The 27962-nt window shown below is 38.7% G+C and overlaps 1 protein-coding gene and 1 non-coding gene across 8 annotated transcripts in view; one reads left to right on the top strand and one right to left on the bottom strand.

Moving 5' to 3' along the window:
• Window positions 1-27962, top strand: part of Nrg1 (neuregulin 1) — a 1021078-nt gene that overhangs the window by 621868 nt on the left and 371248 nt on the right. The window lies entirely within an intron of this gene.
• Window positions 4875-4978, bottom strand: LOC117286823. Its single transcript, XR_004517923.1, has one exon. It is a non-coding gene; the product is annotated as a U6 spliceosomal RNA (small nuclear RNA).

The following is a 27962-nucleotide window of genomic DNA, read 5'->3' as shown; positions in this document are numbered from 1 at the left end:
CTTCTGTTCACTCTTTCTTCTGAGGTCTCTAACCTTAGGATTTAACTATGCACACTGACAGCAGCAGGCATAAAAAGGAAATTCAAGAAATAGCAAGAATGTCCCTGGAAGGTGCAGTCTACCTTTGTGTCACTGACATGAAACAACCTTGTGCTCCCCTTTGGCAGAAAAGAATGTCATACATTTCTTGTAGGAAATCCTCACTTCTCCTAGTGCTGCTTATAGCCCTTGGTAGAGTGATCTATCACTGAGCATTTCTTTCAAATATCCATCAACATCTTGAGAATGCAGTCACTTTTTTTCTTTTTTGTATTATTCTATTTTATTAAAATATATTCATGTAGGGTTCCGCCACCTGCCTTGTAAGCACAAGGACCTGAGTTCAATCCCTGGTACAAAAAAAAAAAAAAGAAAGAAAAGAAAAAATCCTAAAATATATTCATGTAGGGTTCCGCCCCCTGCCTTGTAAGCACACGGACCTGAGTTCAATCCCTGGTACAAAAAAAAAAAAAGAAAGAAAAGAAAAAATCCTAAAATATATTCATGTAGGGTTCCGCCCCCTGCCTTGTAAGCACACGGACCTGAGTTCAATCCCTGGTACAAAAAAAAAAAAAGAAAGAAAAGAAAAAATCCTAAAATATATTCATGTAGGGTTCCGCCACCTGCCTTGTAAGCACAAGGACCTGAGTTCAATCCCTGGTACAAAAAAAAAAAAAAGAAAGAAAAGAAAAAATCCTAAAATATATTCATGTGATACGATATTTATTCAAATGCCTTAAAGCCACACACCCTAGCCACACACCTAGGCAGAAGAATGAGCCCTGTAAAAATCCAAAATTGTCTGAATCTTTCAAAAATATCATTTTAAGTTTATTGTCATAATGAGCCTGGCCATTTACTCTAAACAGACTACTAATAGTGACAGTAACGTGTGTATGATGGCCTTATCTGAGAAGAAGCACTGAAATCCTGGGTCCCAGAGCTTACGTCAAGCCATGCTTGTTCTCTGGAAACAGAGCTGTGCCCCGCCTTCCTCTCCCTTATCCTCTCCCTCTTTCTCCCTCCCTCTCTCCTATATACACACATATGTATGCCCCAAATTGCTGTCCATTGTTGCCATTTCACATAAAGTGCAAAAGTTTTATGTTCTTTCTACACTGACAGCCACAACTTCTTGTCTTCTGCCCCAGTTCTGGCCAGGTAGTTTTAACTGCTCTTAGCCTTTCTTGCGATATTTGAAGAGTGACTCATCTGACCAGTTATGTGCTAGCCAGCTTTCTTCACTGTGGAAAAATACCTGAGAAGAGCAAATTAAGGAGGAAAGATTTCAACCGATGGTCAGTTGGCTCTATTATTGCCGGGCCTGTGTTGAGGCAGAGCATCCTGGCAGAGACGGTGCCCAGAAGAGGCTGCTGACCTTGTGGCGGCGGGAGGCAGGAAGAGTGAGAGAGCAAGCGCTGGATGGTCTCCTCCCTCCTTTGTCTTTCTCCGCCCTGGCCCCCACCCTACTGGATGCTGTCGCTCACTCGCTTCAGGATGTGTCACCCCTCTCAGTTCTCTGACCCACGTGCCGGTTATCTTTGGAAACACCCACACAGACACACCCTGAAAGACCCTAAAGTGTGCTTTTCTAAATTCTTAGGTGTTTTTCAATCCAATCAAGTTGACCATCGAGATTAACCTTCACAAATGGTAAGGGACAATTAGAACACTTAAAGATGAATAAATCCTAACCTCTGTTTGGCTTCATTTATGCAACAAATTTTACATGTTTAGGTATTTGCTTTACTATCTATTAAGTAGATTAGCTTTTACTGAAACAAAATCCTTTTTCAAGGAAGCGTGGTTCTTTGATCAGAACCCTGGACCAGGAGCCAAGAGGTCTGGCTTTGCATTTCAGCTATGCTCACAAAGCTCTGCTAAACTTTCAGTCCTTAACCCCTAAAATGGAACATGGATTTCTAAGTCTCTTTTATGCTGGAAAAGCCTACCCTTGTTAGCATTGTGTTGATGTGGTATTTTTCCAAATAATCTAAGAAATGATTGGCCTGCTGTGAAAATATAGATAGAAGTACAATTAACTTCCTGGGCTGGCCTCAGTACCAAGCTAGTGACCTCTGTCCAATAATACAGAAGTAAACAACCCCTCTGCACGACCTTTTCTTCCTTGTGCTTCCCTCTGCTAAAGGATTATTCATCTTGTTGGTCTTTTCATGCAAACAGATTCATTAGTTCCTTGCTTCTTCTTACTTATCATCATTACAAAAAATACCCAAAGTCTGACAGTAAAGGGAGGCTGACTCCTCCCTGTAAGCTGCAGGATGAATATATTTCTTCACGAGTGTAGACAAACAGCTCCTAAAGGCACTGTTGTCTGACTGCTGGGGACGGTCATGCATCCCCTTTGGCCTCTTCCTTAATCGCTGGGGTCTGTGCTACAGCCACACCTGCTGCTCCATCACACCACCTACTGCCTTCCAAGCTTCGGAGCTGCCCTGCTCTCTGTTGAGAATATGCCATTCTCCAACCAAAGTGCATTAAACTCAGGACCTTGCACTTGCCAGACAGGAACAGCTCCACTGAGCTACAGCCCCAGTCTGGTACACTATTATCTTGACTATGAAGAATATGAATTTTTTTCTTATGTTTGATGATACCTATTCTGGCTGAAGTGAGATGGAATCTCAAAGTATATTTAATTGTAATTCCCTACTGGATACAGTCACTGAACATGTTTTCATGTAATTATTGACCATTGGTACTTCTTTTGAGCAATGTCTAAGAGTTCACTGGCCCAACTGAGTGGATTATTTCTTTTGGTGTGTTTTTTTGTTTTGTTTTTTGAGTTCTTTATATATTCTAGATTGTTAATCATCAGTCAAAAGAGTAACTAACAAAGAATTTTTCCCATTTTGTAGGCTGTGTCTTCACTCTTTCAGTCGATTCCTTTGTGGTACAGAAGCTTTTGAATTTGATGTGATTCGATTTGTTGATTCTTGACTGTACTATTGGATTCCTATTCAGTGAGACTTTACCTGTGCCTGTGGTTTCAAATGTTTCTTTTTTGTTGTTTCTGGCAGTTTCAAATTTTTGCTTTTAAAAATCTAGGTCTTTGATTCATTTTGATTCTACTTTAGTACAGGGTGAGAGATATGAGAGATATGGATCTAGTTTCAGTATTCTGCATATAGATATCAAATATTCCCAGCACCATTTGTATTGAGGCTATCTTTTCTGCAACAAATGCTTTTGGTCTCTGTCAAAAATCAACTATCTATAGGTACATGGGTTTATTTTGTGTGGCTTCTATTCTCTGTTGGTGTACATATCTATTTTTGTGCCAGAATCTTTTTTTTTTTTTGGAGGGGGTAGTATAATGTGAAATCTAGTATTGTGATTCTTCCAGAATTATTCTTTTCACTCTGGATTGATTTGTATGTTCTGCGTCTTTTCTGATTCCATAAGTATTTTAGGATTTTTTTACCCCTGAGATATGTTGTTGGTATTTTAATAGTGATTGGACTGAATCTGTAGATTGCCTTTGGTATTATGGCCATTTTCAACATATTACTTCTGCCAGTCCAGGAACAAGAGAAGACGAACTTTGTCTTGGTGAATAATAGTTTAATGTGCATTAAGTTATGTTTGCAAGTGTCTTATTGAGGATTTTTGAATATCCATGTTCAGCAAGGATAGTGTTCTATAGTTTTCTTTTCCTTTCTTTTTCTGTTTTGAAGTCCATATCTATTTTTGGTATGACAGTATTGCTGGCTTCATAGAATGAACTTAGTAGAGCATTGTTATTGATTTTCCTGAAGGCCTGGTGAAATTTAGCCGTAAATCTAAGGATTCCCAGGCTTTTCTTGGTTGTTAGAGTTTTTCTTACTGTATCAGTATTGTTTGTTATTGGTTTTTTTTTATATCTTCTATGTTCAATTTTGGTAGGTCATACATGTTTCAGAATTTATCTATTACTTTCAGATTTGCCAATTTATTGAAATATGTTTCCAAAATAAATTCTACTAATCCCATGAATTTTACCGTTGTCTGTGCTGATTTTGCCTTTTTATTTCTATTTTTGTTAATGTGAGCCTTTCTTTCTTTAGGTAAATTTGACCATTTATCCATTTTTTTATCTTTTAAAAAATCAAGTCCTTGATTCATAGATCCTTTGTATTGTTTTTTAGTCTCAATTTCATTAATATCTGCTCTTATCTTTATTATGTCTTTCTTTGTACTGATTTTTGGATTATCTTGTTATTGTTTATCAAAGAATTTGGGATTTTTTTTAAATTGGGATTTCTCTGTATTGGTAATGAAGGCACTCAGAGCTATAAACGTCCCTCTTAGAACTGTTTTTATCATGTCCAACAAATTCCAAGATCTTGTATTTCCATTATTGTTTGACTCTAGAAATTTTAAAAATTTTTTCCCGGCTTCTTCTGTGACTCACTGATCCTTCAAAAGTATAGTATTCAATATGCATGTGTTTGTATAATTTTTGTGGTTTCTTTGCCATTGATCTCTAGTCTCATTCTGTTGTGATCTGATAGCATGCATGAGATTATTTTTTTTATTTTGTATTTATTGAGACTTGCATTATGGCCTAGAACATGTTTGGAGAAAGTTCCATAGACTGCTGAAAAGAATGTGTATTCTCTTTCTCAACCATCTTTATATGTCTGTTAAGTCCATTTGATCTTTGGTATAGTTTGCTTTGATATTTCTTTATTTATTTTTTGTCTGATTGACTACTTGTTAGAGTGGAGTATTAAGGTCCTCCATTATGATTATATTGGGGTCTGTCTGCCTTTTTATATCAAATAGTATTTGTTCTATAAAATTGGGTGCATCGACATTTATATAAATTTACAAAAAATACATAGTGCATCATGAATTTGTTTGCCATCCTTGCCCAAGGGCCATGTTAAATTTTGTATCACTCAAATTTCATTATGTGTGCTGCTGAAGAAAGCACAACATGTCTTTTTAAAAACATATTAGGATAGGGGAGGGAGGAGGGGGTGAAGGGAGGGCTGGGGAATAGGGAAAAAATGAGAACCTAGATCTCTCTCATGTAAAGATACAAGATCCCAATGATGAATGGAACTGTACTGTATACTTAAAAAGTACCAATAAACTCAATAGAAAGGAAAAAAAACATATTAGGAACTTTACATGAATTAATGGAATAATCTCAGGTAGCTGTATCTGAAAGGGATCATGCAGGCTTTCAGTGAAATAGGTACTGTGGGAAAGAAATCTCTTAAAATCTCTGCCATAGTCCTGAGAATTTTTTTTGCTGTTCCATAAATGAATGCGTGATTATGGCTTGTGAAAAGCAAGCCTCTTTCTGACTTAGAGAAATCATACTTTTTTTTTGTCCAAAGTAGTAAACTCTGATTTAAAATACTAAACTAGAGATTTTTTTGTAATATTACATGTATATTTTCCTTCCACCGCTTAGCAGACTTTTCCGAGAATGAGTCACCCCTGTACAGAATAACATTAAGCTGGTTTCTCAGTGGGGAAAAATAGATACCCCAAGTAGAAGAGGGAACATTTTGCTTTTGAGGCCTCCCTGCTCGAGAGTCTATGAGAAACAAATTACATTTCCCAGGGTTTTATCTAATTGTTAATAACATATTGGCTTGGGGAAATAAGACGTTGAGAAAGAAGTGCATGTTAATAACTAGAGATCTCCATTTTTTTAAAAAAGCGTTCTTTTCGGATTGCAATCAGAACATAGGTATCATTTAAGTAAAGCCTAGCATGAGGAATTTTCTCATATTCTGCAGATTTTCTGCTAAAGAAATTAGAGGCTTTGCATTCTGATAGCTCCACCCTCTTCCCTTGGGGTTCTTGGTTGAGATTTAATGCAGAGACCTCACAATGTTCATTCCGATTATCCAGTAATCCCTAATGTTACCACAATTGTTTGGGCGTGAGAGCTAGAAGTCACAGGCTCTCCTAGCTTGAAATTAGAGAAGATACGCAGAGAAAAAAACACACAAGTAAAATCAGAGCAAGTGCAAGGAAACAAAAGATAAAAATCTCTCTCCATAGAGCTATGTGCTTTAGGAAGAAGTGCTGCTGAGGCGACACATGGAGGAAGCTGTTGCCTTTTGCTGCTTAGCTGACATCCTTAGTTGTGCTCTGATGATCGGTCCTTGCAAAGCTTGATTTCCCCTGAAACAGTAGAGGGCGCTATGCTGACATAATTGAAGAGATGCTAAATTTCTGTCCATGGTCAGAATAGAATCAGTCTCCCCTCCCCTCCCTCCTGCTCTCCTCTTCCTCTTCCTTATGGTATTTTGAAGTATTTGCCACACGCCAAGTGTTTGGGAAGGTTTAACAAATTGTAAATGGAAGACTAAATCTTAACCTCAAGATTGAGACTTCAATCTGTCTGAAAGGAGAGGGTAAAATTTTGAGCATAGTAATTCCTTCCGTTAGAGAAGACTTCTGATGAATGATGAGGTAATGCCTGTAATTTCATTCCCTTTTTTTTTCTTTTTGCTATTTGAGTAGTTCATGTATTCAGTAACAGTTGAAATGTTACTCATAAAGATTTGGAATATATTTGACAAGAATACTCCATATGTCTTTAGAATCATACAGTTCAGAGCAGGTCAGCCTTTGAAACCATTAAGTACAATTTGTGTGTTTTCACAAAAGGAGACAGTAGCACTAAGAATTTGCCCAAACTTCCCAGCTATATTACTGGCAATGCCAGGACTAGAACCCGGTGTCCATACTCCTGGTCCAACGAGTTGTTTCACAATCTTGCGTTGAGTTTCAACATTTTGTATGTTCTTAGTATATGTTCATAACATATGCATTTATAGAGCATTTTAGTTTTCAAAACAGTGCATTTACATTATCTCATAGTTGCATACCAAAATGCCCTTTGAAAATATATTATTCATTGATTTTTCTCAAAGAAGATGCGCCCCATTTTCTGATGGGCTAAGAGAGAAGAAGTTCAAGTCTTTCGGCAGTTCTGTTTACAGCTTTGTGTCCATTTACATCTCGTCCATCAAGTTCCCTTCATTTCAGGCCTCTTTTTCCTGCCTGTAGACTCCCTTCTTCGTGACTGATTTCACTATTTTATGTGAACAGGAGAGTAAAGTTCAGCCGACTCAGACTGAGGGACCTTGGCCAGATTAATGGGCTGTGTACCACCTTCTTCATTTGAGCTCTGGAAGAGAGATGGTGTGAGGAAAAAGGGCCTGGCTGGCACCTTGGATGCTCCACAGAAAGGTGAAGAGTTCAGTAGCCTAGAGAAGTCCTAGCCCGAGACCTGCAGAGCACCGGTGTTACCTAAATGTGGTGTGGTGCGTCTCTTCCACATAATGTCTCTGCACCCCTCTTAGCACACATTCTCTAATGCAGTTAAATGGAAAGACGATGTATGGGCAGCTATTTGGAGACTTCATTGGAAATTAAGCCAGTCGCCCCTAAGGGTATGTCACGTCAATGCTACTGTGAATGTCTGTCCTGCTTTCCTAGATGACTAAAGGTAAGAGTATGGTCACTTCAAGTTTGCACAATAGCATTAAACATGGAAGCAAGTCTTAGGATACAGGAAGTATCTGACCCAGGAAGCCTCAGCAGGAACCTGAGAATTGCCTCTCTGAGAAGCAGAGGTGGAGAGAGTTGAACTTTCAAGAATCAGGCAAGACAGTGTGTTCAGTGTGTAAGAAGTATTGTAAACATGGACTGGTCCAGAATGGAAGAACAGGAAGAGAGTGTCTGTCAAATGCTGAGAAAGTTGATAGAGGGTACAATCTTGTACACTGTTTTGTTACTCCAGGTAACACCCATGTAGTTGGTTTTGTGTTATTGTTATTTTTGTTTTTCAATAAAGGGAGTACCACTTTATTTACCAGGTAGCAAATTGTAGAAATTATGACACTAAGAAATGATATAGGCCCATAGCATAAATAAGCTTAAGGTATATAATTTATGTCTCTCCAGTGGATTAATGCAGGAAATTTGAAATAATTTGGTCATTATCTCCACTTTTTACTACACCCTCGGACTTGTAGAGGTTTTATGTATATAATAAGCACATTACTGTAAACATTAAAACAATGGTAACATAAAATGATACCCTCTCCAGACTGCCCATGAATGTACATTTCAGTTACAGAACACAGTACCTGTCCATGGCCCCAGTGGTTTTGTGTAAAGAAATCTAATTCCAGTCCTGCCACTAAAGAGATGTACAGTGGTGAGCAAGTTATTTTAAATTGCTGATCATATTTCCCTTGTTCATAAGATTAAAAATACTAATCTTCATCTCACTATTATTATAATTTTAAATTAAAAATACATCTTGCTGAAGCTAGTGAATCATCACCACATGTAGGGACTCTATGGATCTTCATCACTTCTCTCTGTGTTAAAAAAGAACCCCAGTGTGGGCGTGGTGGTGCACGCCTGTAATCTCAGCACTCGGGGAGGCTGAGGCAGAAGGATTGCCCTGAGTTTGAGGCCAGTCTGGGTGACATAATGAACTCAAGGATAGCCTGAACTACAGAGCAAGATCCTGTCTCTAAGTAAATAAATAAGAACCCTAGTAACATTGTGTTATAATTGCTATTCAATTTTACCATCCTTTGAAAATATTTCTAGACATTTCTTCTTCATTTCTTGTTTTTGTCATTGTATGGCCAGCCCTTGAACATTTTCATGCAAAATAGACTGCTTATCCAGACTTCAACTCATGTTATCATTGAATGTCTGTGGTATACATGTATGGTCTTGTTTTAAATTTCTTCAGTAATTGGTTGAATTTTTTATTAGCTATCAGCAACATTGGCTCAAAGGCGGTTCACATTGCTGAAATATTGCTAAGTGAATTGTGGGAAGCAATTTCCTTACCAAAAGTTTTGCTAATCTTTTTTTATATTATTATTTATGCTTTTTATGATGTGAGAAGGACTCATTCAGTAGGTGTTTTTCTTGGGAACCCAGTTCTTCTTAGGAATCTCCTGTTAGTATGATCTAAGTACTGTGGCACTTCTCAAATGACCAACTCTCTGTGATATTCAAAAGGAAAAATTTAACTTCCCCTGTATCTATTGTCAATTAAATGGTATCGTATTTCCTGATGGCTCAAGTTTAATGTACTGGTCAATTTCAAACTTAACTCATACATTAATCAGCAAAACAATAGGAGGGGAGCCCTGGTATTGTTTGGCTTGCCCCTCAATTTGACAGCATCAGTTTTAGCATATTTGGAATGATATTTCACAGAAATCCAAAACAATTCCATACGTTGGAAATGTGTCTTATCTCTTTATGTATCCTTCTAAAAATTAGTTGACACCCTGTGTTCTTATTGACAACTTTTTAACCTTGTATCGTTATAGAATCGTGTTTATCATTTGTGAAAAATAAAACATACAACACTATTTTTTAGTTTAGTTTAGTTTTTCCCCTTCTCTTCTACCACATCCTCTGATAATGATTTTCATGGGCTGGAAATACTGTAAGAGTAGAAATATTTAGTTCAATTTATTTTAAATGAAACTGATAGCTTCAGCAGTGATCTCATAACCTCAAAGCACTTTACACACTGAGTAATCATTAAGATGCTAAAATAGAGCAAATAACAATGTTTAAAGCCTTCACAGATAAATCCATATTCAAAACTTATTCTACCGCAAAGTAGCTTTGCTTTTGATGTATCTTTTAAAATCATAGATTTCTTGATGGAGGTATTGAGCTAGCTTTTGGTTTTCCCCTATGATATAGCCAGCCCTTGCCCTCAGGCTAGATCTCTCTCTTTTAGTCATTTTAGCATAGGGGCAGCAAGATGCTTTCATGAGGAGAGTTGTGATGTAGGTAGAGGTCTTCACTTAATTCTTTACACACTAAGTGAGCAAATATTTTATTTCTACCTTTAAAATAAGAATGATGATTATTGAGGTTTTCTGAATATAGCCTGCATATTAATATTCTAAAATAATAGGCAATAAAAGCAAACCAAGCATAGTTGTGCACACATGGAATCCCAGCACCCTGGAAGGCTGAACCAGGAAGATTACATGTTTAAGCCTGACCTAGACAGTTTATTGACTTGAGGAGACGCTGCACCAAAATAAAAAATAAAAAAAAGTCTGGAGATGTAACTCAGTGTGTTCACAATCTCCAGTATGCAATCAATCAATCAATCAATGCCCATAATACATGCAACTTGTTTTCCTTTGAATAAAGACAAGCCTTATTTAAGTGTATATATTCCCTTAGTTTGATATAGTATTTTAAAATAGTAGCCATGGACAGGAATAGTTTACAAATTATATTAGTATAGAATAATTGCATGCTAAAGCGTATTTAGAACAGCAATATAAATATTCACCATATCCTCCACCCATTCATTCCACACAGTGGTCTTCAAGTCCCCAGGTTATATTCTGCCAGTAGCTGGCCCCAGGTCTGAGAGATATAACCCTAACTCTTCTCCAGTGGGCTGCTCTGGGCCAGTACTCTGTCTACAGACTTTGTGGAGGCTGATGTTGCATCCAACACTGGGGCAGTATAGGAGAGGGAGAGCATCCTGGAGCAGTGTTTTTCCTTTAGTAAACTCAATTTTGGTTGCAGAACATTGGGGAAAAAAATCAACTGGAGCAATTATTGCACATTTTCAAACAGTGAATTTCTCTTCCATGACTCAGATATCAATTCTTAGCGTTTCTTTTTTTCTTTTTTATAAGTAACAAATTGGGTGAGGTGCTTTGTGGGAATTTACACTGTCCTAAGACGCTGAAGATACCATGGCTCTCATCACCTTTCTATCTAAATAGAAATAAAATCTGGGGACCAGAAACTCAAGAATGAGGACCATAGCTAGCACCACCTCAGCATGGTACTTTGTACAGTCATTTAACTTAATAACTTATCATGAGAGTAAAGTCTTTAGGAAATATTTTTGGTTTTGCAAATGCTTTTTAAAAGCCACATAAAATAGTACGTGAGGCCACCTGTGATCCTATGTAAAGAAGATCCCGCCTCCCCTCACTGATTCATTCTATTCCACACCCCACCCTAGCATCCAACTAACTCATCAAAGGTTAATTTTCCTTTCCAAATGTCATGTCCTTGAAATTCCCATTTGACTCATACGTATTTTGGTTTTCTTTGATTTTCCTTTTTTTTTTTCCCCTCGGCTTTCCTGTTGATACCAACATAAATCTCAAGGGCTACCCTTTGCTTCTTCTGGAAAAAAAAATAAAGGCGAGAGACTAATTTAGAGCACACAGAGTGGAAAACTGGAGTCAGGAAAAGGTAGCCACAGCACACAGCAGTGCAGACACAAGCCTTGTCCACTTATCTCCTCCATAAGCCACCTCCCTAGTAGGACACCCTGTGCGGCAGGAGCCAGCCTCCTTCCCTCAGGGAGTTGAGAATTGTGAGCTCTGAATGATAACATTTGAGTCACAGGTTATCAATGTGCACACTCCTCTGCTTGAGGACATACAAAGCATTTTTTCCTTAGTTGTTGGAATTTGATTCATTTCCTCTTTTCTCCTTTGGCTCTTGAATCTAGAATTCTGAGTTTATCTAGAAGAGGGGTTCTAAATCTGGCTTGATCCTGAGGAATCTTGCTGTTGCGACTCTAGGTGCAGAAGGTTTACAGATGATAGCTTTTGCGAAGATGTTTTAGAAGGAACCTATATGACTGGGCTTTGGGAGGCCAAACGTGAAATCTAAAAATAAAGTCTACCTCAGAATAATGGTACTGTGATTTCAGTTACTGCTGATTCCAAAAGTGTTCCCATGACAAACATTTACCACGCATCTCCATCTACCTTTCCCAGCAATGGTGTGAGGTTCGAAGCTAACCACAGTGTAAAGTGACGAAGCCAGCACACATGACTCGTTGAAGTCATGGAGACTTCAGTCTTTGATCAGTTTCTCTCAGAGTCCTCCAACATAAACTATTTCTACTTTTATTCATCCAGGTCTTTGACTTTTTCAGGCTTTTTACATGTGAAGCCTGGACATTTTTACCTTTTATATCCTGCTGTTAGATCTGTGTGGTTTATGTCTAGGAAAACATGTGCCACCTGCTCTCTGATGGTGTTTATCATGGAGATGGATCTTCTGCCCTGTAGGGTGGGGGGACACCGAATGGTACAACAGGGATGGTGCTGATTGGTGACTTGCTTCCTCAGTTCCTTGAAGCTGCAGCACTTGGAAGAGCGTCGTAAGTGTTGAGCAGAGTGGTGTCATGCTTAGGCTTGCTTCAGAGTCCTGGGAATTCAGCTTTGTGCTTTGGAAGCCTGAGCTGGGATGTAGGTCTACAGCCAGAGGGATGGGTGGAGCCCTCTAACTAACAGGGCAGGGATCTTTGAGACAAGCTGAGAGGTGGATCCTGGACTCTGGAAATAAGACACTTCTTCTCAGTATGAAACTTCAACTGGAGGATACTTTGCTACCTGTACTTGCAGAAGAAATATGATCTCTCTGGGGATTCTCCATTGAAATGAAATAAAACAGAAAAAGCAAATTAAGTATGTAGAAACTTATCTGTAAGTACTTCTCAGTCACTTCAGCAGTGCTCCATGGACAGTAATTTCTTATTAAAATCTTCAGAATATTGCCTCCCTTTTGGTAGTGTTAGTATAACACGTCGGTGTGCAGGCCCCCCAGTTGAGCTCTAATCTGAATCTTTGGAACTCTAAGCCCTTCAGGTTCTGTAAAGCCTTTTGTGCCTCCCTGATCTCAACGGTAAAAAGAGGCTTCATAATGTTATTTATGTCACAAGGCTTTATTTTAAGTTAGGTTATAAGAGTTAATGTTCATTGGATGCTTTGGAGCCAAGCGTTGCTCTAGATACTCCGTAAATATGATGTTATTGTCATCCTCATCCATATCATCACCCTTGCACTTCCTGCTACGTTATGTTATAGTATAAAGGGTGATCGATAGCTTTAGTTAATCCAAAAATCTGAAATCAGAAATGCTCTACAACCTGAAAATTTAGATTTTGGAACAGTTGGAGTCTTTTTGAACAATGAGTGTTAGACTAAGAAAGCCCATTCAAACATTTCAAAAATCCCCAAAACCTGAAATCCAAAGCATTTTTGATCCCGAGCATTTTAGGCGAGGAATACTCGACCATTGCTTGTGCTGACGCATGTCATTTTACTGTACGAACTGTGCTCAAATAGAACCACTGGTTTCTGAAAATGGATTTTTTAAAGCATGTTTTAAACATACAGTAAAATAAGGATTATGCTCTTAAAGTTCTTTAGAGATAAGTGTTGGTCACATCTCCAAACTTTTATTTTAGGCACTATAATGAATTCTCTATATACGCCAAAGATTTTTTTTTTTTTAATGCTTGAGCAATAACTTTGATCCTAAGACAGTTTTGGCAATGATACAAGTACTTCAAATCTCAGCAATGCTAAAATGCACTGAGATGTTACTTTCAATAGCTAGAGCTTCATCAAAGGGGTCTTGGATATTCTGTTAGTCAATGGAATAACATAATCAATCAGATAGAAATCCTCCAACTATGCACTGGACCAAAACCTTTCTGACTATTGTGTTTCAGAGGACTGTGCTCCTCACAGCAGTGTGGGGCTGGCACAGAGATGAAAGGCAGAAGCGGTTTCTCCCCAGTTTCTACTTCTTTGAACTTGAGTCAGAACAAAAAAAGAGCAAAGAAAAGGAGAACCAATGGTGTGATCCAAGCTTTCTTCCATATGCTAGCAATACTGACATGTATGGTGTAATTATGCTCAGATGCTGTGGTGACAGGGAAACAGGAATTTTTAACTTGTAAAACTTGTTTTTTCTTTTTAGTGTAACAAAGAAAAAGCAATCAATCACTTTGCTTTAGCATCCTCAGTGTTGGGGCGTCTCCACCGTGGAAAGCTGGAGTGTCTCTGTGTTCAGTTTTGCTTAGACCATGCTATGGTTTAGACATATTTTATCCCCCTGATGTTCACAGCTAGAGGCTTAGTCTGTGGTGCAGTGGTCCTGAGGTAGTGGAACCTTCGTGAAGTAAGGTCTAATGGGAGATGATCTGGTCATAAGAGCTCCACTCCTGTGAATGAATTAATGCTTTCTCTTGGGAGTAGGTCAGGTCTGGTAGGAGTGAATTTTTTCCCATGAAAATAAATTGTTATAAAAGGAGCCAGCCTGGTCCCTCCCTGGTCTCTTGCTTCCCTCTCTCACTTTGTGACCTCTCTTTTCCTCTCGCACATGGCTTCCCCCATGATGTCCTTGCCATGAAGCCCTCACCAGAGCCAAGAAGTGCCATGCTCTCGACTCTCCATAACTAAGAGCTAAACAAACCTGTTTTCTTTACAAAATTTCTAGATTCTGGTATTTTGTTACACCAACACGAGACAGAGTGAGATGGACAGTATCTTAAAATTTTATCTTACTGTTGGGTGATGTATTTTAAAGGGGACTGTGTTATATCCCAGTCAGAAAGAATGACTAAGTAACGAAAAATCACCATGAATGAGAATCTCCTGAGGAAGGTTAACTTGGATAAAGTTGTAGAGAAACAACAGATGTTTTTTAAACAAGTGAATAGTCTTCATTCTTTGTTATGGTTGGAGGCAAAACAAGTAGAATCTGAAAGACAGATTTTAGGTCCTCATATTGAAACTTTTAACAGTTGTAACATCACAGAAATGGAGCCAGCAGATTAGCAAGATGACAAGATCCTTCTCATGGAAGGGAAGTCGATAGAGGACAGACAGTTCTCTGTCAATAATGCTGAAGTAGTGTTTCCAAACTGCCTGGGAGCTTCAGTGGAGGAGCAGACCATCAACTCTTACTATGATTACAGACCTAAGCAGAGGATAAAAACAATATTATACTGTGATTTTTGTGAAATCCACTGCCCCTCTTCTATTCTTTAACATGAAAAGATAAATGAAACATCTTGGTCCTTTCTAAACATGGAATAACTTAAAGCAGTCAGCAGGAGTACCACGTAGAGAGGGTCCCAAATGGAGATGGCAACTTCCGGGAACACTTGTCCCCGTGGGTAGAGGGGGATTAATAATGTTGGCTGTCCATTTACCTCAGACATGTTGTGAGGGAACATGACTCAGCGCTCTGAGGGCTTTGGATAAGAGCTGTGGTTAATGTGTCATTGCAAATGCTTTTCGAAGGCAATTATTTTGATCAGTATATCACTCAGAATCAGTAGTCTGTCTTCACATATCATTTGGGGAGGGTAGCATAACACAACTGTGTTATCTCTTGTTAAACATTAAAAAATAGTCATATGTAGTGTAATAAAATACTTGGTTTTATGCCCAAATTTAAAGTCTATACCCTCCCCCACTCGAAAAAGAAAACATTGTTTAAACTGAGGTCCAGACTACTTTACTTTTTGTATTGTCAAATATCTGTGTGGCATCAAGCCAGACCATTTAAAATTATATAAGGTTATTGAATTTAAAATTCATCTTTTAGAAAGCCTCCATCCCTGGGGAGTATGGACAGCAAAATTGGGGCAATCACAAAAGCTGACTGTACAAAAATGAACAGTACTTTTTAGCATAATATGATTTCTTGGAGGACTGTCAGCAGGGTTCTTACACTGGTCCAGCACAGGGTTCTGGGGAGAGTCAAAACCAGCTCTACATAGTGTACTCTGTAGTCATGGGCCAAGCAAGGGATAGGAAAAGCATTGGCAGTCATCTCAAAATTGCGAATTCCTCTTTGCTCTGGGCTTTGGACTTACCTTTCCAAAGCTGAGCTATGATTAAGCATGAATGTAAAACCAATCTTTTACTGTAATGTAGAAGAAACTCACTTCTGATTTGGTAAATACCACGAGATCTATAGATTATCAACAATTTTCCTTGGACTTGGTAACTATGACCTCAAAATGGTTTTGTCATAAAATTCAAATCTCAACGGACAATTACATTACAAAATATGGGCTTTGCCTAGATAATATTTCTATTAGAGGCCTGGGTGTACATCAGTATCCATGTAGCAAAGAATAAAAGCTTAGAGTATTTTAAAAAGCATGATGAAACTAGGCATTCAAAATAATATAAGAAAATAATTGATAAATGAGTCATGACAGGTCACTGTAGTCAGAGACCAAGTCTAGGCTGGTGGCTCTCAGTGCTGGTTTGTGACCGTTGATACAGAGGTTGGTAGTTCTCTCCCGGGAATTACAGTTTTAGGAATATGGTCTTGCTTGGATTAACTTCCCCTTCTATCACCTGTCTTACCAGTAATGTATTAAAAGGGAAAAAAAAGCCTCTTAAAGATAAATGGGGCTAAGGACGCAAAGGTACATCAGGCCTTATTTGGAAGTAAAATAAACGATGCATAGCTAAACTACAGCTATAAGGATTTGTTTTCTAGGTCTTTGGTGTTACAGCCCAAAATACTTGGTTGTATACAAAAATATTTGATTGAATCAGGAATCAAAAGTCTGTTCCCAAATGTATCTCTTTGCAGCTGTGTTACAAAGTTGAACAAACCACTTCCCTTGCAGGGACTGGAGTTCTCTTTGATGTAAAAATGATTCAGTGCATCAGTAGAGCAAAATCGTCGGGAAACACCCTGAGATAGAGATCTGAGGGCACTGGGGAGGGTGAGAGCTGGGAGGACGCAGAGGGAGACTTGCGTTTCAAGGAGTCCTCCGCAGATCCTCCCAACTCTAGAACTGGGATGCCCTAAGATTGGCTTCAGCTGCAGAGCAGTCTACGTTCATTCGCACCAACCCTCGGAGGAGCTGCACCCCAGGAAAAGGTGTGGCTTTGGGTTTGGGGCGAGAGGATTCTTTTCCTCTGAAAGTAGTTCCAAGGGAAGGCATAAGCTATGAGTTGCCCAGAGGCAACACTTAGAGCAGTTTGGGAAATGAGTTCCTGTGAAGGCTGGATCTGGGCCACATGCCCTGGCACCTACCGCAACAGTCACACCTCTTCTGTGAAATTGTGCCACGTGAAAGAAATGTGCAGCCGCTGAAATCAGAGTATTTTTATCTTCAGCTACCCATCAAATGTGTCCGTGTCCTTGGGGGGCGGGTATTCTTTCGCCGTCTAAAGTTCCAGAAATCCTTTTCTCCACTCTCCTGTCTTCTGGAATTACAGTTTTAATTAATCTTCTTTTCCAGACAGATGACTACCTTAAGACCATTTCTTTCCCCCTTTGAGGCATATTTTTAAAAGATTAAAATGCAATCATTAAAGTTTCAATGCATTAGTTTCTTGCTGTAGTTTTCTGACTCATAACTCTTTCCAACTTTCATTTCTCCAATATAAAAGTTTTTCTTCCTCCTCCTTCTCATCCATTGTTCATCTTCCTTTCAACTGATTGCCAATAACTTGTCCCTTTAAAATTTAATATTCATAAGCTCATGTCCTTACACAGTAAAGATTATCTTTTAATCTGTATTCAAAATTGTATCTGCTGGGCTCTTTACATCCGGATGCAAATAAACCTTGCTGTAACTGTAGAAAGTAGGGGCAGTGAGCTAGTGAATAGCTCATGAGCTGAGTCGGAAGAGGTATATGACTAGGCAATTATTAAGCATGATCATCACTGATGTGCATGATGGAAGCCTACTACCACGTAATGACCTATCCCCATGTGTCTGACTTAGGAATCCGCATGCATGCCTGGGCTTTTCTAAAAGTGTGCGTGCCATCCTTTGGTCGCTGATTATCTCCTTCCACAAATGACTGTAACTGAACTGAAATGGGCAAGGTAAGAGAATGCTGGGGGAAATTTTTAATTCAATAAAGGAAAAAGAGGACGGGCAGTTATACAAATCCATAATGGGACCGGTCCACATGTTCCCATTTCCTTTTTTACTTGTAAACAACTTAGACACTTTAGTTTGGCCTTAAAAGTACAACAAATAAATACAGTAGCACCACATTTTTCTTAGGCATTGACTTATGCTCCTGTCTTCCCAGGGCAACTCTTTGCCCATTTTCTCTCTGCCTGAATCTGGATCGAACACTGGAGGGTATGACGATGGTACTGGTGAATTCTACTCTGAGATGTCTGCCTTATCCACTTCTGTGACAACAGCAGATCTAGCCAGCCGCTTCTCAGTGTGCTTCAGTAATCACCTGGAGATTTTCAGTTTAGCTTCTAGGACATTATATTACAATGGTTTCATGTAATAAGCATCTGTCTGATTTTATGAATGATCTACAAGTGATTCTTTCTCTGATCATCCCAACACTGTGAAGGTAGATGCTATTATGTAGCCAATGTTTAGGGAAGGAAATTGAAGCACAGAGAACTGAATGATTATCTTTGGTGTAATACATCGCAAGAAGTGTTAGGATTCAAATGCAGAAAGTTTAGATCCAAAATAGATGCAATTCACTACTCTGGCACATAGCCTCCCTGTTGGTTGCTGGCTTGTCTATAAAGGTAAATAATACCTGCCCATTTTAAAATTAAATCAATGTCTAAAATGTACAGAAGAAAGAAAGGCTACCTAGAATCTCAGTAGCCTGAAATAACCATCATTACAATTTTGCTTTTCATCCTTTCATGCATTGCTTATTGTACCACTTACCTACACCTATTCATATAATTAAATGGGGCCGTACTATTTCCTCTTTTAGAATCATTTGTCCTCTTCTCGAGGTTGTCTATTTACAGGTTGAACAGCTATTTGTCTTCATTTATGTGTGTTTATCTCAGACCCTCCTATCTCTCATCTATGTAATGAAAATCATTCGTGTTTCAAAAATATGATCATAGTAAATATAATGTTTCAGATGTTGATTTTGCTTATCCTGCAGTTGCTCCATGTTACATGCCAAAGCTTTCATTCATTCTTTTCAACAACCAAATGGCATTCACTCCACAATGCCAAGGGGCCACAGTCCTTTCAGCTACTTTCCTATGATATTAACTAGGCTTCTTGGCCTGAACTATCGCAGGTACTACAGGGGCTGTCTTTAATCCTCATATTTTTTGATGTTATGCTAAGCATAATGAGATCCTCTGAATAAATACTTCCTTGGATTAGAACAGTGGAAGTCACATTTTAAAAAGAATAGTTTTCCCCTATTTTTGATTATGAGTAATCTTCTGAATGAATCATATTTTAGAGGATAATTAAAATGTATAAAAAGAACTCACTATTTAAAAACCTTGTGTAATAAATGTTTTAAAAAACAATTGCCTCTCCTTTATAATCCATGAAAAATAATTTTCCATAAAGAATGTTTGCTTAAGGAGACTTACCTTGGAACATTATTAAATTTCTGTTTCTTCTACTATTTCTAGACACCTTTGCTTTTGATCTAGTCCCTATTTTGCTAGTCTCTTCTTATACTCCTGTGTACAAAATATATTTTCTGCCTGTACCAAACTACTACTAGTTGAGGAAAAAAAAAACAGTTCCTTCTAGACTCATAGTTTTGCATATATCAACGGTCAGTTTGAAAAAACACCTCCATCTCGGTAGTTCTAGGGACAATTTCCACTCATCTCTTTCCATACCAAAGCAGCACTTCCTCTGGAAATCCTTCTCAGGTCTCCTTTCTGATCACCTCCTACACAATGACTTAACTTGAATCCCTTTGACCGCATAAATCTCATCCTCTATGCCTATTAAGTACTTAAATCTTTTAACTCATTTCTATCCTCTGTAAGACAGTGATTTCTTTTTAATTGGTAATTGTCTTTTAGAAAAATCTTTTCATCCAAAAATCTTCTTAGTATGTGGCATAGAGAAGGTCCTCAAAAATAATTGTTGAATGAATAACAATAGAAAAAAAATGTCCTGGATTGGCATCATGAAAACTGCTCAGTTATCTCTCCTATGAAAAAGCTCAGTGGAATCCTAGAAAAAATAATCTACGAGCTCTGAGATTTTCCAGAGGGTACCCACGGAAAAGGAGGAACAAAGACTGATCAGAAGTTGAGTAAATATCCTCTGAGGCCCCTGATTATCCCGACATTGACGAAAGAAAGGCTAGCCAAGATCTGTCACTCTTACTATACGGAAGTCCCGGCTCTGATGATTCATAGTTAAATATTTGCATCTCCTCTGGCTAAGAAAAATAAAAGCTGTAACATTCCACAGCCTTTAACCGTGTAAGATCTAGAGAAGTATTTCTCTTTAGACACTGGTAAGGGATAAGGCCCTGTTTCACAAAAGCAAGACCTGTTAAATGGGCAGGAAGTAGAGTAGCTAGCTATCTGGTTGGAATTCAGAAGGTATGTCAAGGCCAACAAAGTAATTGTTAAAATGGATTATTCATGTTTTGATACTTTGATAGATCTGTTTTCTGTTCTCTAGCAGAAGCAAGCGAGATGAAGTATGGTAAGTGTTATGAATAAAGAAAGGGGAAAATACAGATAAGTTCTTTCTCCAAATCTACACAGGAGGCTGAGTATGCAAACTTCAGACACCAGTAGTCAGGGCCTAAGTTGGGCTCCATGTCAGCAACACTTTTTGGTGGGTGACTTAAATGTACTTCTCTCACAACAGCCCTGAAAATTCAGTGTTGTTATTTCTCTTTCACAGATAAGAAAATGAAGGCTAGGAAAGAGCAATCATCAGTAGTTGGTGTGGTCAGGAAGGTGGCGGCCATTCACTGAGAACAATTCTAGAAGTGCTCTGCAGACACCGCTGCCTCTGTTTGATCATTACCAGTGAGTTCACAATTAGAGCTTTATTCTGTGACAATGGAGGTTTTCTGCATTGTTAGTGTAAATTTTTCCCCCAAATCTTAGAAGTGATGTATAATCAAAATTTATTTATTATAAATTGATCCAGTCCTTTGCCAAAAGCAATTGTGGTTAGGGGTACAGTTTTTCTGTTATTCTCACGTTGTTGGGTGTGCAGAGCCCCTGAGATTTGGGGGGCAGTTCTTTAATTGCCCACTACTGATATGGCCAGCCTTCCCGCCTTAGGCCAGAAGGGTAGAGTTACTCATATTCTTTTCAGGGTGTCATGTTTGAGGGCCAAAAGGCCACCAAGAAAACTCTTCCAAATGCCACCACACTGAGAGTCCCTTCAGTATTTATAAGTCACAAATAATGAAAGAATAGGAAAAAAAAAAACAACTCAGTGCCTGCCATATAGTAGGCCGCCGGTCCATTTATTTTAGACTCACATTCTGTTGGGGGGCTGAGAGGTGGAGCCCCAGTTCAGTCTTGGCTCTGTTACTAACTGGTTTTGGACAATGGTCACAGCATTAGCTCTCAACATCTACACACACCTGAATGTGCATCTATACACACACATAACAAAACTGTAGCTAAAGGATCCCATCAAAGTATGTCAGCTGGTACCAAGGATTGCCCGGAGAAGCTGCTCAGTAGGTAAGCATCACACAATAAACCCTAGAAATGGGATAGCCCACCTGTAGGAGAGGCTTCCCTACCCAGAGTACTGTCTTCAGTTGATTCAAGGTAAAATGTCTTCTTGTTTTTCATTATTATTTACTTATACACTGGAAATAGACTGCTGGGTAAGAGACACAGGACTTTGCTCTTATGTTCTAGTTGAGGGCAGATCATTAGGAGGAATTTTAAAGCACTAATTAGTGAGCTAGAACAAAGCCACAATGGGGAAGAGAGAGGTTAACTCAAAGAGTTCTCTGATGAGGTCTAGGCTTTCAGGTAGACTGCAGAATGAGAAGAGAGGAGTCCAGGCAAAGAGAATAAAAAACAAAAACTTCCTGAAGCAAAAATGAATTTTCAATAAAAAAAAGAAGGAAATTAAATTGAAACAAAGCCTATGTGGCTCCAGGACAGGGAACAAAGGCAAGAGATTGAAGGGCCTGGCAAGGTACCAAGGGCAAATTATGTAGGAGCCTCTAGGCCAGGAAGAATTGAGATTTCATTCTAATTATAGTGGGAAGCATTTGAGGAATTCAAGCAAGGGGCTTACATGATCTGGAAGAACTTTCAGAAGAGCACTAAGGAGACTGACCAAGTGGGGCATCAGAAGAATTACTGTGAGTCTGTGGCCCGGTCCATGTACGGGATTGTTAGAGGCTGTAGTAAGAAGCAGCACGTAGCTTGGTCTCCACTCCGTTTTAGCAATAGAAGCCACTAGACTCAGATGGACTTCAGAGTTAACACTCACATTCATGCCTTTGAATGTACCACACTCCACATTAACTCAGCTTCCCTCTGACCTACAGTTGATTAGTTCTATCCTTTCCCAGGAGTCAAATTTGGATTGAGAAGACATTGTGTTGCTGATAAAACAAAGGGGCTCATTGCAAATAAAACAAAGCCACTCAAACAAACAAAAACCCAAGCAAACTGATATGGCAAAGAAAGAGAAGCCCGAGCTACTAGAAAAGCACATCACATAAAGAGAACTATGGCTACGCCTTCATTTTCTTATAATCTGTGAGTCTATTATCGTCTCGGAAATGACACCTTGCAAAAGAGATTGGCACGCTTTACCTGGACTTCTCTGCCATCTTACCATGATGTGGCAATAACGTGATATTTTACAATTATAAGAGGTGTTTGATAAGTACCAAGCATCCATGCTCAACATGAAAGTTAGCCTGTGAAGCCTTTTGTGTACAGGCGAGGATGGTGGAGAAACAGGTGAATTTCCCTGATTTCTCTTCTTAGACAACTTGGAATTGCTTCTCAGATATGGTCCTAATATTTTGACCTTGGAACAGTTTCTTCTTCAGTGAACAACAAACTTTTCAGTAAAATAGAGAAAGGCTGATATTTTATAAAGCATTTTATATTCATAAGTACAGAGAGGCATTTTATAATATATAGTTGTTTTCATTCATCAGTTAACTCTTCACCAACTGGCAACAGTTATACTTGATAAGTAGAGACAAACCTAGATGCCCCCTCTATCCTCAGGAGTCTGTTCCTATTTGAGCTTATTAACATCTTAAGCATTAAAAATCTCACATCAGTTGTTTCATCTGACTTCACGTCAGCTGTGAGGTCTTGGAAACTCAATCCTGTCAAAGTAAATTCAAGAGAAATTCAGAGCTTAGACCTACTATAGGAGGGAGAAACAAGATAAAATATATCTGACTTATAAAGTACAGGAAAAAATTAAATCTATTGCAAGTCTAAGTCACTGGCACAGAGAGGTATCAGCCAGTTAAATGACATTTTCAGAGTGTCAGTATTTCAAAGAATAGAAGCTTTTTTTTTCTCTTACAATTAATTTCATGTGCTTTGGTTTTCTTTCCCTGAGCAAATTACAGAGATGAGGCAAGTTCGAAACAAAAACATAGTTGGATATGTATCCTTGGTGCTTATTGTCAGTAAAGAGCACAGATATAATTCAAGTGATATTCTAATAGTAATCAGAGACATTATTTAATTCATCATTTTCTCTTTCTGCATCCACAGGCCCTAACTTTGTCTAACATCTTCAGGTAGGGTTCTTCAGTGATGAAATATATCCAGTATAGATGTGTGGACATACAAAGATGGTGAAATTGTATAGACCACATATATAAGTCTCTGTGTGATACGGAAGGTTGGGTCCTACCTCTGGTGCCATTAAGACCTCACCAAGCAAGCATCCAGATAGTCGTGTAACTTCTGGTACCTGGCGTTCCATTTATGTGTGCTAAGTGGAGATGATAGTAGTTATAATAGCTGCCTTCTTTATTTTTGTACCAGAAATTGAACTTGGGACCTTGAGTTTGTGTGGCAGGTGGCACCACTGAGCTAAATCCTGAGCCCGATAGTAGCTGACTTTTAGTAGGGACTTCCCATGTGTTAGACACTGTGCCAGTAACTTACATGCATTACCTAATTTAATCTTCACAACCAATTTATGAAATGGGAATTTCCCAGACAAAGAAAATAAGATTTACTAATTTGCCTATAGTCGCAGTTGATAAGGAGTTGAGGAGACAATTCTAACAGGCAGACTGATTGCAAAGTTTATCTCCCTGTCTTCCCTTGGCTGCTGGAGGCTGAATGAGGCATACAGAATTAGGAATGCAAAAGTACTATTGGTAAGAAAGATTTTCATTATCATTTCTCTTTTAATGCGTTATAATCTCAAGAATCTCATCTAAAAATTTACTAGGTCATGTCTGAGATAGTGGCTTTTAGAGATTAGGCACAACTTATTTCAGAAGAACTTGGCATTTTCCTTTCCCTCTGCTGCTGGAAGTGAAGGTAGGATTGGTTTTAGGAATTCTGTCCTAGAAGTAGATATATGACAGGTGGACAGTGAGAAACTGTGGCACCGTTGCACAATGCCAGTAGGTTAATTGGCATTTACCAAGAGGCTGAAGCCGTATTATTTTATGGTTGCCAAATTTAAAATACTCCCTGTATATCCACACATGCACTCCCATATCCACTTTATGTCCCATCTCAGGCTGCCATCTACTTAGGCACTATAATGACAGTGGTGATTCTGCCTAAGTTCAGCATCTCAAAACTGAAGAGATTCACATTGTACAGGAGCGACCCAATCTTGGAAGGTTAGGGTCTTTTTCTCTGGCTCATCTCTTCATAACAATCTTGTTGAAGCTTCATTCCTAACTGTATCCCTTTGGTAACTTTTGACTTTGGTGTGGCTGGTGTGTTGTCCCATTTGTGCTAATCAGTTTTCTTCTGGTAAAGGAAAACTTGAGGAAGTAAGAGTAGGACTATTGAAAGAAATGTATACACACGGTGTAAACTGACTGGATGTACCAACTAACAGCCCAGCATTCAGCATTCATTGTTTCTATCAAAAGAACAAGACACTCAGAGAAAGAACTTTTGAGGTAATTCACAGAATAAAAATTTGAGCTTAGACTCTGACTCAATCTCTTAGATCGTGCATCCTGTACTTTTTCCACTATGCTGGAAGAGGAGAGGTTCATTTTGGTGCACAGTTTCAGCCGTTTCAGTCCATGGTTGGCAGCAGACACAGAGAAAAGCTACTCATGTGATGGTGGTCTGCAAGCAGTGGGGAAGGGGAGGAACCAAGAACAGAGATACAGCCTTCCACGTCACCCCCAGTGACCCACCTCCAACCATCTCCGACCGTCCCACCTCTTAACACTAAGTCAACTGCAGCACCTCCGTAATCCAATCAGCTTCCAAAAGCCTAGCCTATGAGTACATGAGAATTTAGGGTCATTCTAGTTCTAAAGCGTAAGAGTCTTCAAAGTCCTATTTCTGAGCCAGGTTTGATGTTCCCCTGTCCTGTGGTCTGTGAAGTCTGAGCATGACACTAAAAGAAGCAGGGCATGAGTGCTGCCCAGGCTACACAGGCAGTGGCAGGGTGAGTCTGCTGATCTCAGTTTTAGCATTTCTGTGTCGCTCTTCAGACGATGATAGAGATACTGTAATTTCAACTTTTATTTGTTTTTTTGTTTGTTTTTTGAGATGGTGTCTCACTATGTAGTTGAGACTGACCTGGAACTCACTATGTAGCCCAGGCTGGTCTCGAACTCACAACAATCCTCCTGCCTCAGCCTCCCGAGTGCTGGGATTACATGGGTGCTCCACCATACCTGGCTTCAATTTTTAAATTGATAGCATTGTTAATGAATAAGTAAAGGGAAGGTAGAGACATGTTAAAGGCAAATTTGCCCCTTCTAAAGTACAACTGCAGAACTATTTATGAATAAATCAATGAAAACATTTTTGAAGAAGTGCCAGTTTACTCATAGTAACCCATGCAATTCCAACTGAACTAACTTATGTTATGCAGCAGAAAAGAATGTTTAAGACACTAATGAACAATTTAGAAATATTTAATAGCAAAAGTTCTTAAAATTAGCAAATCCTATGTGAAGTTGTATGAGCATCTGCTTTGCATTATTTAATATCATTTGTTCTCTCAGAAATCCTCCCTTGGTTTTTCTTGTTTTGTTTTGTTTTGTTTTGGTACCGGGAATCGAACTTGGGACCTTGCACTTGTGAGGCAGGCGGCAGAACCATTGAGGTAAATCCCCGCCTCTTCCCTTGGTTTTTCTATTGATAATGTCAAAGACTGTTTCTGTCAAGCCCAGCTCCAAGTCATCTGAGTCCACATGCAAAATTGTGTCTTTACAAATCAGGTATCCAAAACCTGCACATGATGGCACAGAGTCAAAAATCTCTAAATTCAGTGAAAACTTCTTCAGTTAAAAACCACTTCAAAACATTGTGGTAAAAAACCAAAAACAAAGAACCTCACACGTTGTATGTAATTATAATAATCATGATATCTGGTTTCTCCGAATATAATAGAATGAATATTAGATATTAAAATGGGATCAAAACAGGCAATCAGAAGCTCCAAGAGTTCCTGATCTGTGCCATCCCAGGTTCTGGTCCAAGACTCTTGCAAGCATTTCATCTTTATGGCAACCCCATTACGTTCAGCAGTGCTGCTTTCCCTCCTTAAAGGAGGAAGCTTCAATGCAGAAATTTTGAGCAACCGATCAAATCTGTGTATCTCAAAAGAGTGCCAGAGGTCACAAGAAGCCTACATCCTCAGGGCCAGTGTTGAATCGCCTTCCCAGAAAACACCTCCCTCCTCTGTCCCCTCATTCTTGGTAATGGAGTAAAATGGCTAATATTCCTAATGAGGACCAGAGATGATCAGCTTTTGTTGGCTGTATCCTACCTAGGAGTGGAGGTATATATTGATTTCCCTTATATATGGCTACATAAAAGTAGATATATCATTTTTAAAAAGGCATCTGTTTTCTAGAAAACTCCTTGCCATGCATCACCTCATTCTCTAATAATGCGGAATAAATGAGGTGTTACCATGGAGCACTTCAAGAGCCGATGGGCTCATATTCAAACCAGAAGCATTTCAGCTATACAGCACAGCCTCCTTGGGTGATTAATGAATACTAATTGATGGTGATGAAATGTCCAAGAATAAGAAAGAAAGCTGTCCTCTGAAAGCATTTCTAGAATATTCCATTTGGAGGTTGTGAATAGATGTGACAGTTTTATAGTGCCAAAACAATCTCTTCTGAAGAACAAAGGTTCGATCAACCATTTCATCTGAATTATTCTAAAAGAACCAGTTGCACAGAACTTCAAACTATTCTGACAGCTTGTATTGGCTGTCTGGAAATATGCCCTCCACATAAAAGCCTCAGAAAATGTCTCAAGTAAAGGTATATAATTTGGATTGGGTTTAATTTATTGTCGGTTCTCATTTTATATATTTAATACAGTTGTTTGAACCATCCTGTGATCATTCATGCTTTCTAGAAAATAATGCCATATTTAACTTACTAATGACATGTGACATTCATGGTGAGGATTAGGCAGTATTTTTACATCTTCAAATTTAGAGGCTTAGTATAAAGCCATACTGCAACCAGCAAATACTTGACTTCATAGTACAACCTCAGATTATACTCCTATTTTGTTGTGCACTTGCTGGTAGCCTTCCCTGCTATGAACTTCACAAACTTTTAATGTCCCTTTGCTCATGACACACATACAGTCACAGTGACCTCACAGTTGGATTTGTAAGAGCAATAAACTTGTCGACTTATGTCAGCCAGAGGTAAAAGGGGAGATGGTAGTGCTGAATCTGTTTTTATTCCTTGATGCTTAATCACAGTGAATCAGAAGTTTTTATGAGAAACCTTTGCCATCCCATGAAAGATCTGATTGCCAAAGATGTAGAGATTTTTGTTTTATTAGAAAATTGTTTAGACTATAACTTTGTATATATAGGGCACTGTTTGTTGAAAACTTTAGCAATCTTTTTGTGCTACATCAGAAGTCATACTTTTCTGAGTTTACTGGTATAATATCATCAGATTCTGTGAAATATAATTTTAAAAAATTCAATCTTGGCCAGAAGGAGTCCATTAAAAGAAATCTACATTATATGAACTTGTAACTTAAAAAATTTTCAATCTTCCATTCCCTAACTACCTGTTGGTGGCAACATTTATAGAGAGGATATTGTAAATTCTAGTAATTCTTTCAACACAGAGTAGCATAGAATTAAACCCTTGACCACCCACCAGAATTACTAATAGAACTTAAATTTTATA

Source organism: Fukomys damarensis, unplaced genomic scaffold (genome assembly GCF_012274545.1).
Source record: "Fukomys damarensis isolate Sample0158 unplaced genomic scaffold, DMR_v1.0_HiC HiC_scaffold_18, whole genome shotgun sequence".
NCBI lineage: Eukaryota > Metazoa > Chordata > Mammalia > Rodentia > Bathyergidae > Fukomys > Fukomys damarensis.
Note: the sequence above shows the minus strand (reverse complement) of the source record. Positions and strands in the feature narration are given on the sequence as shown.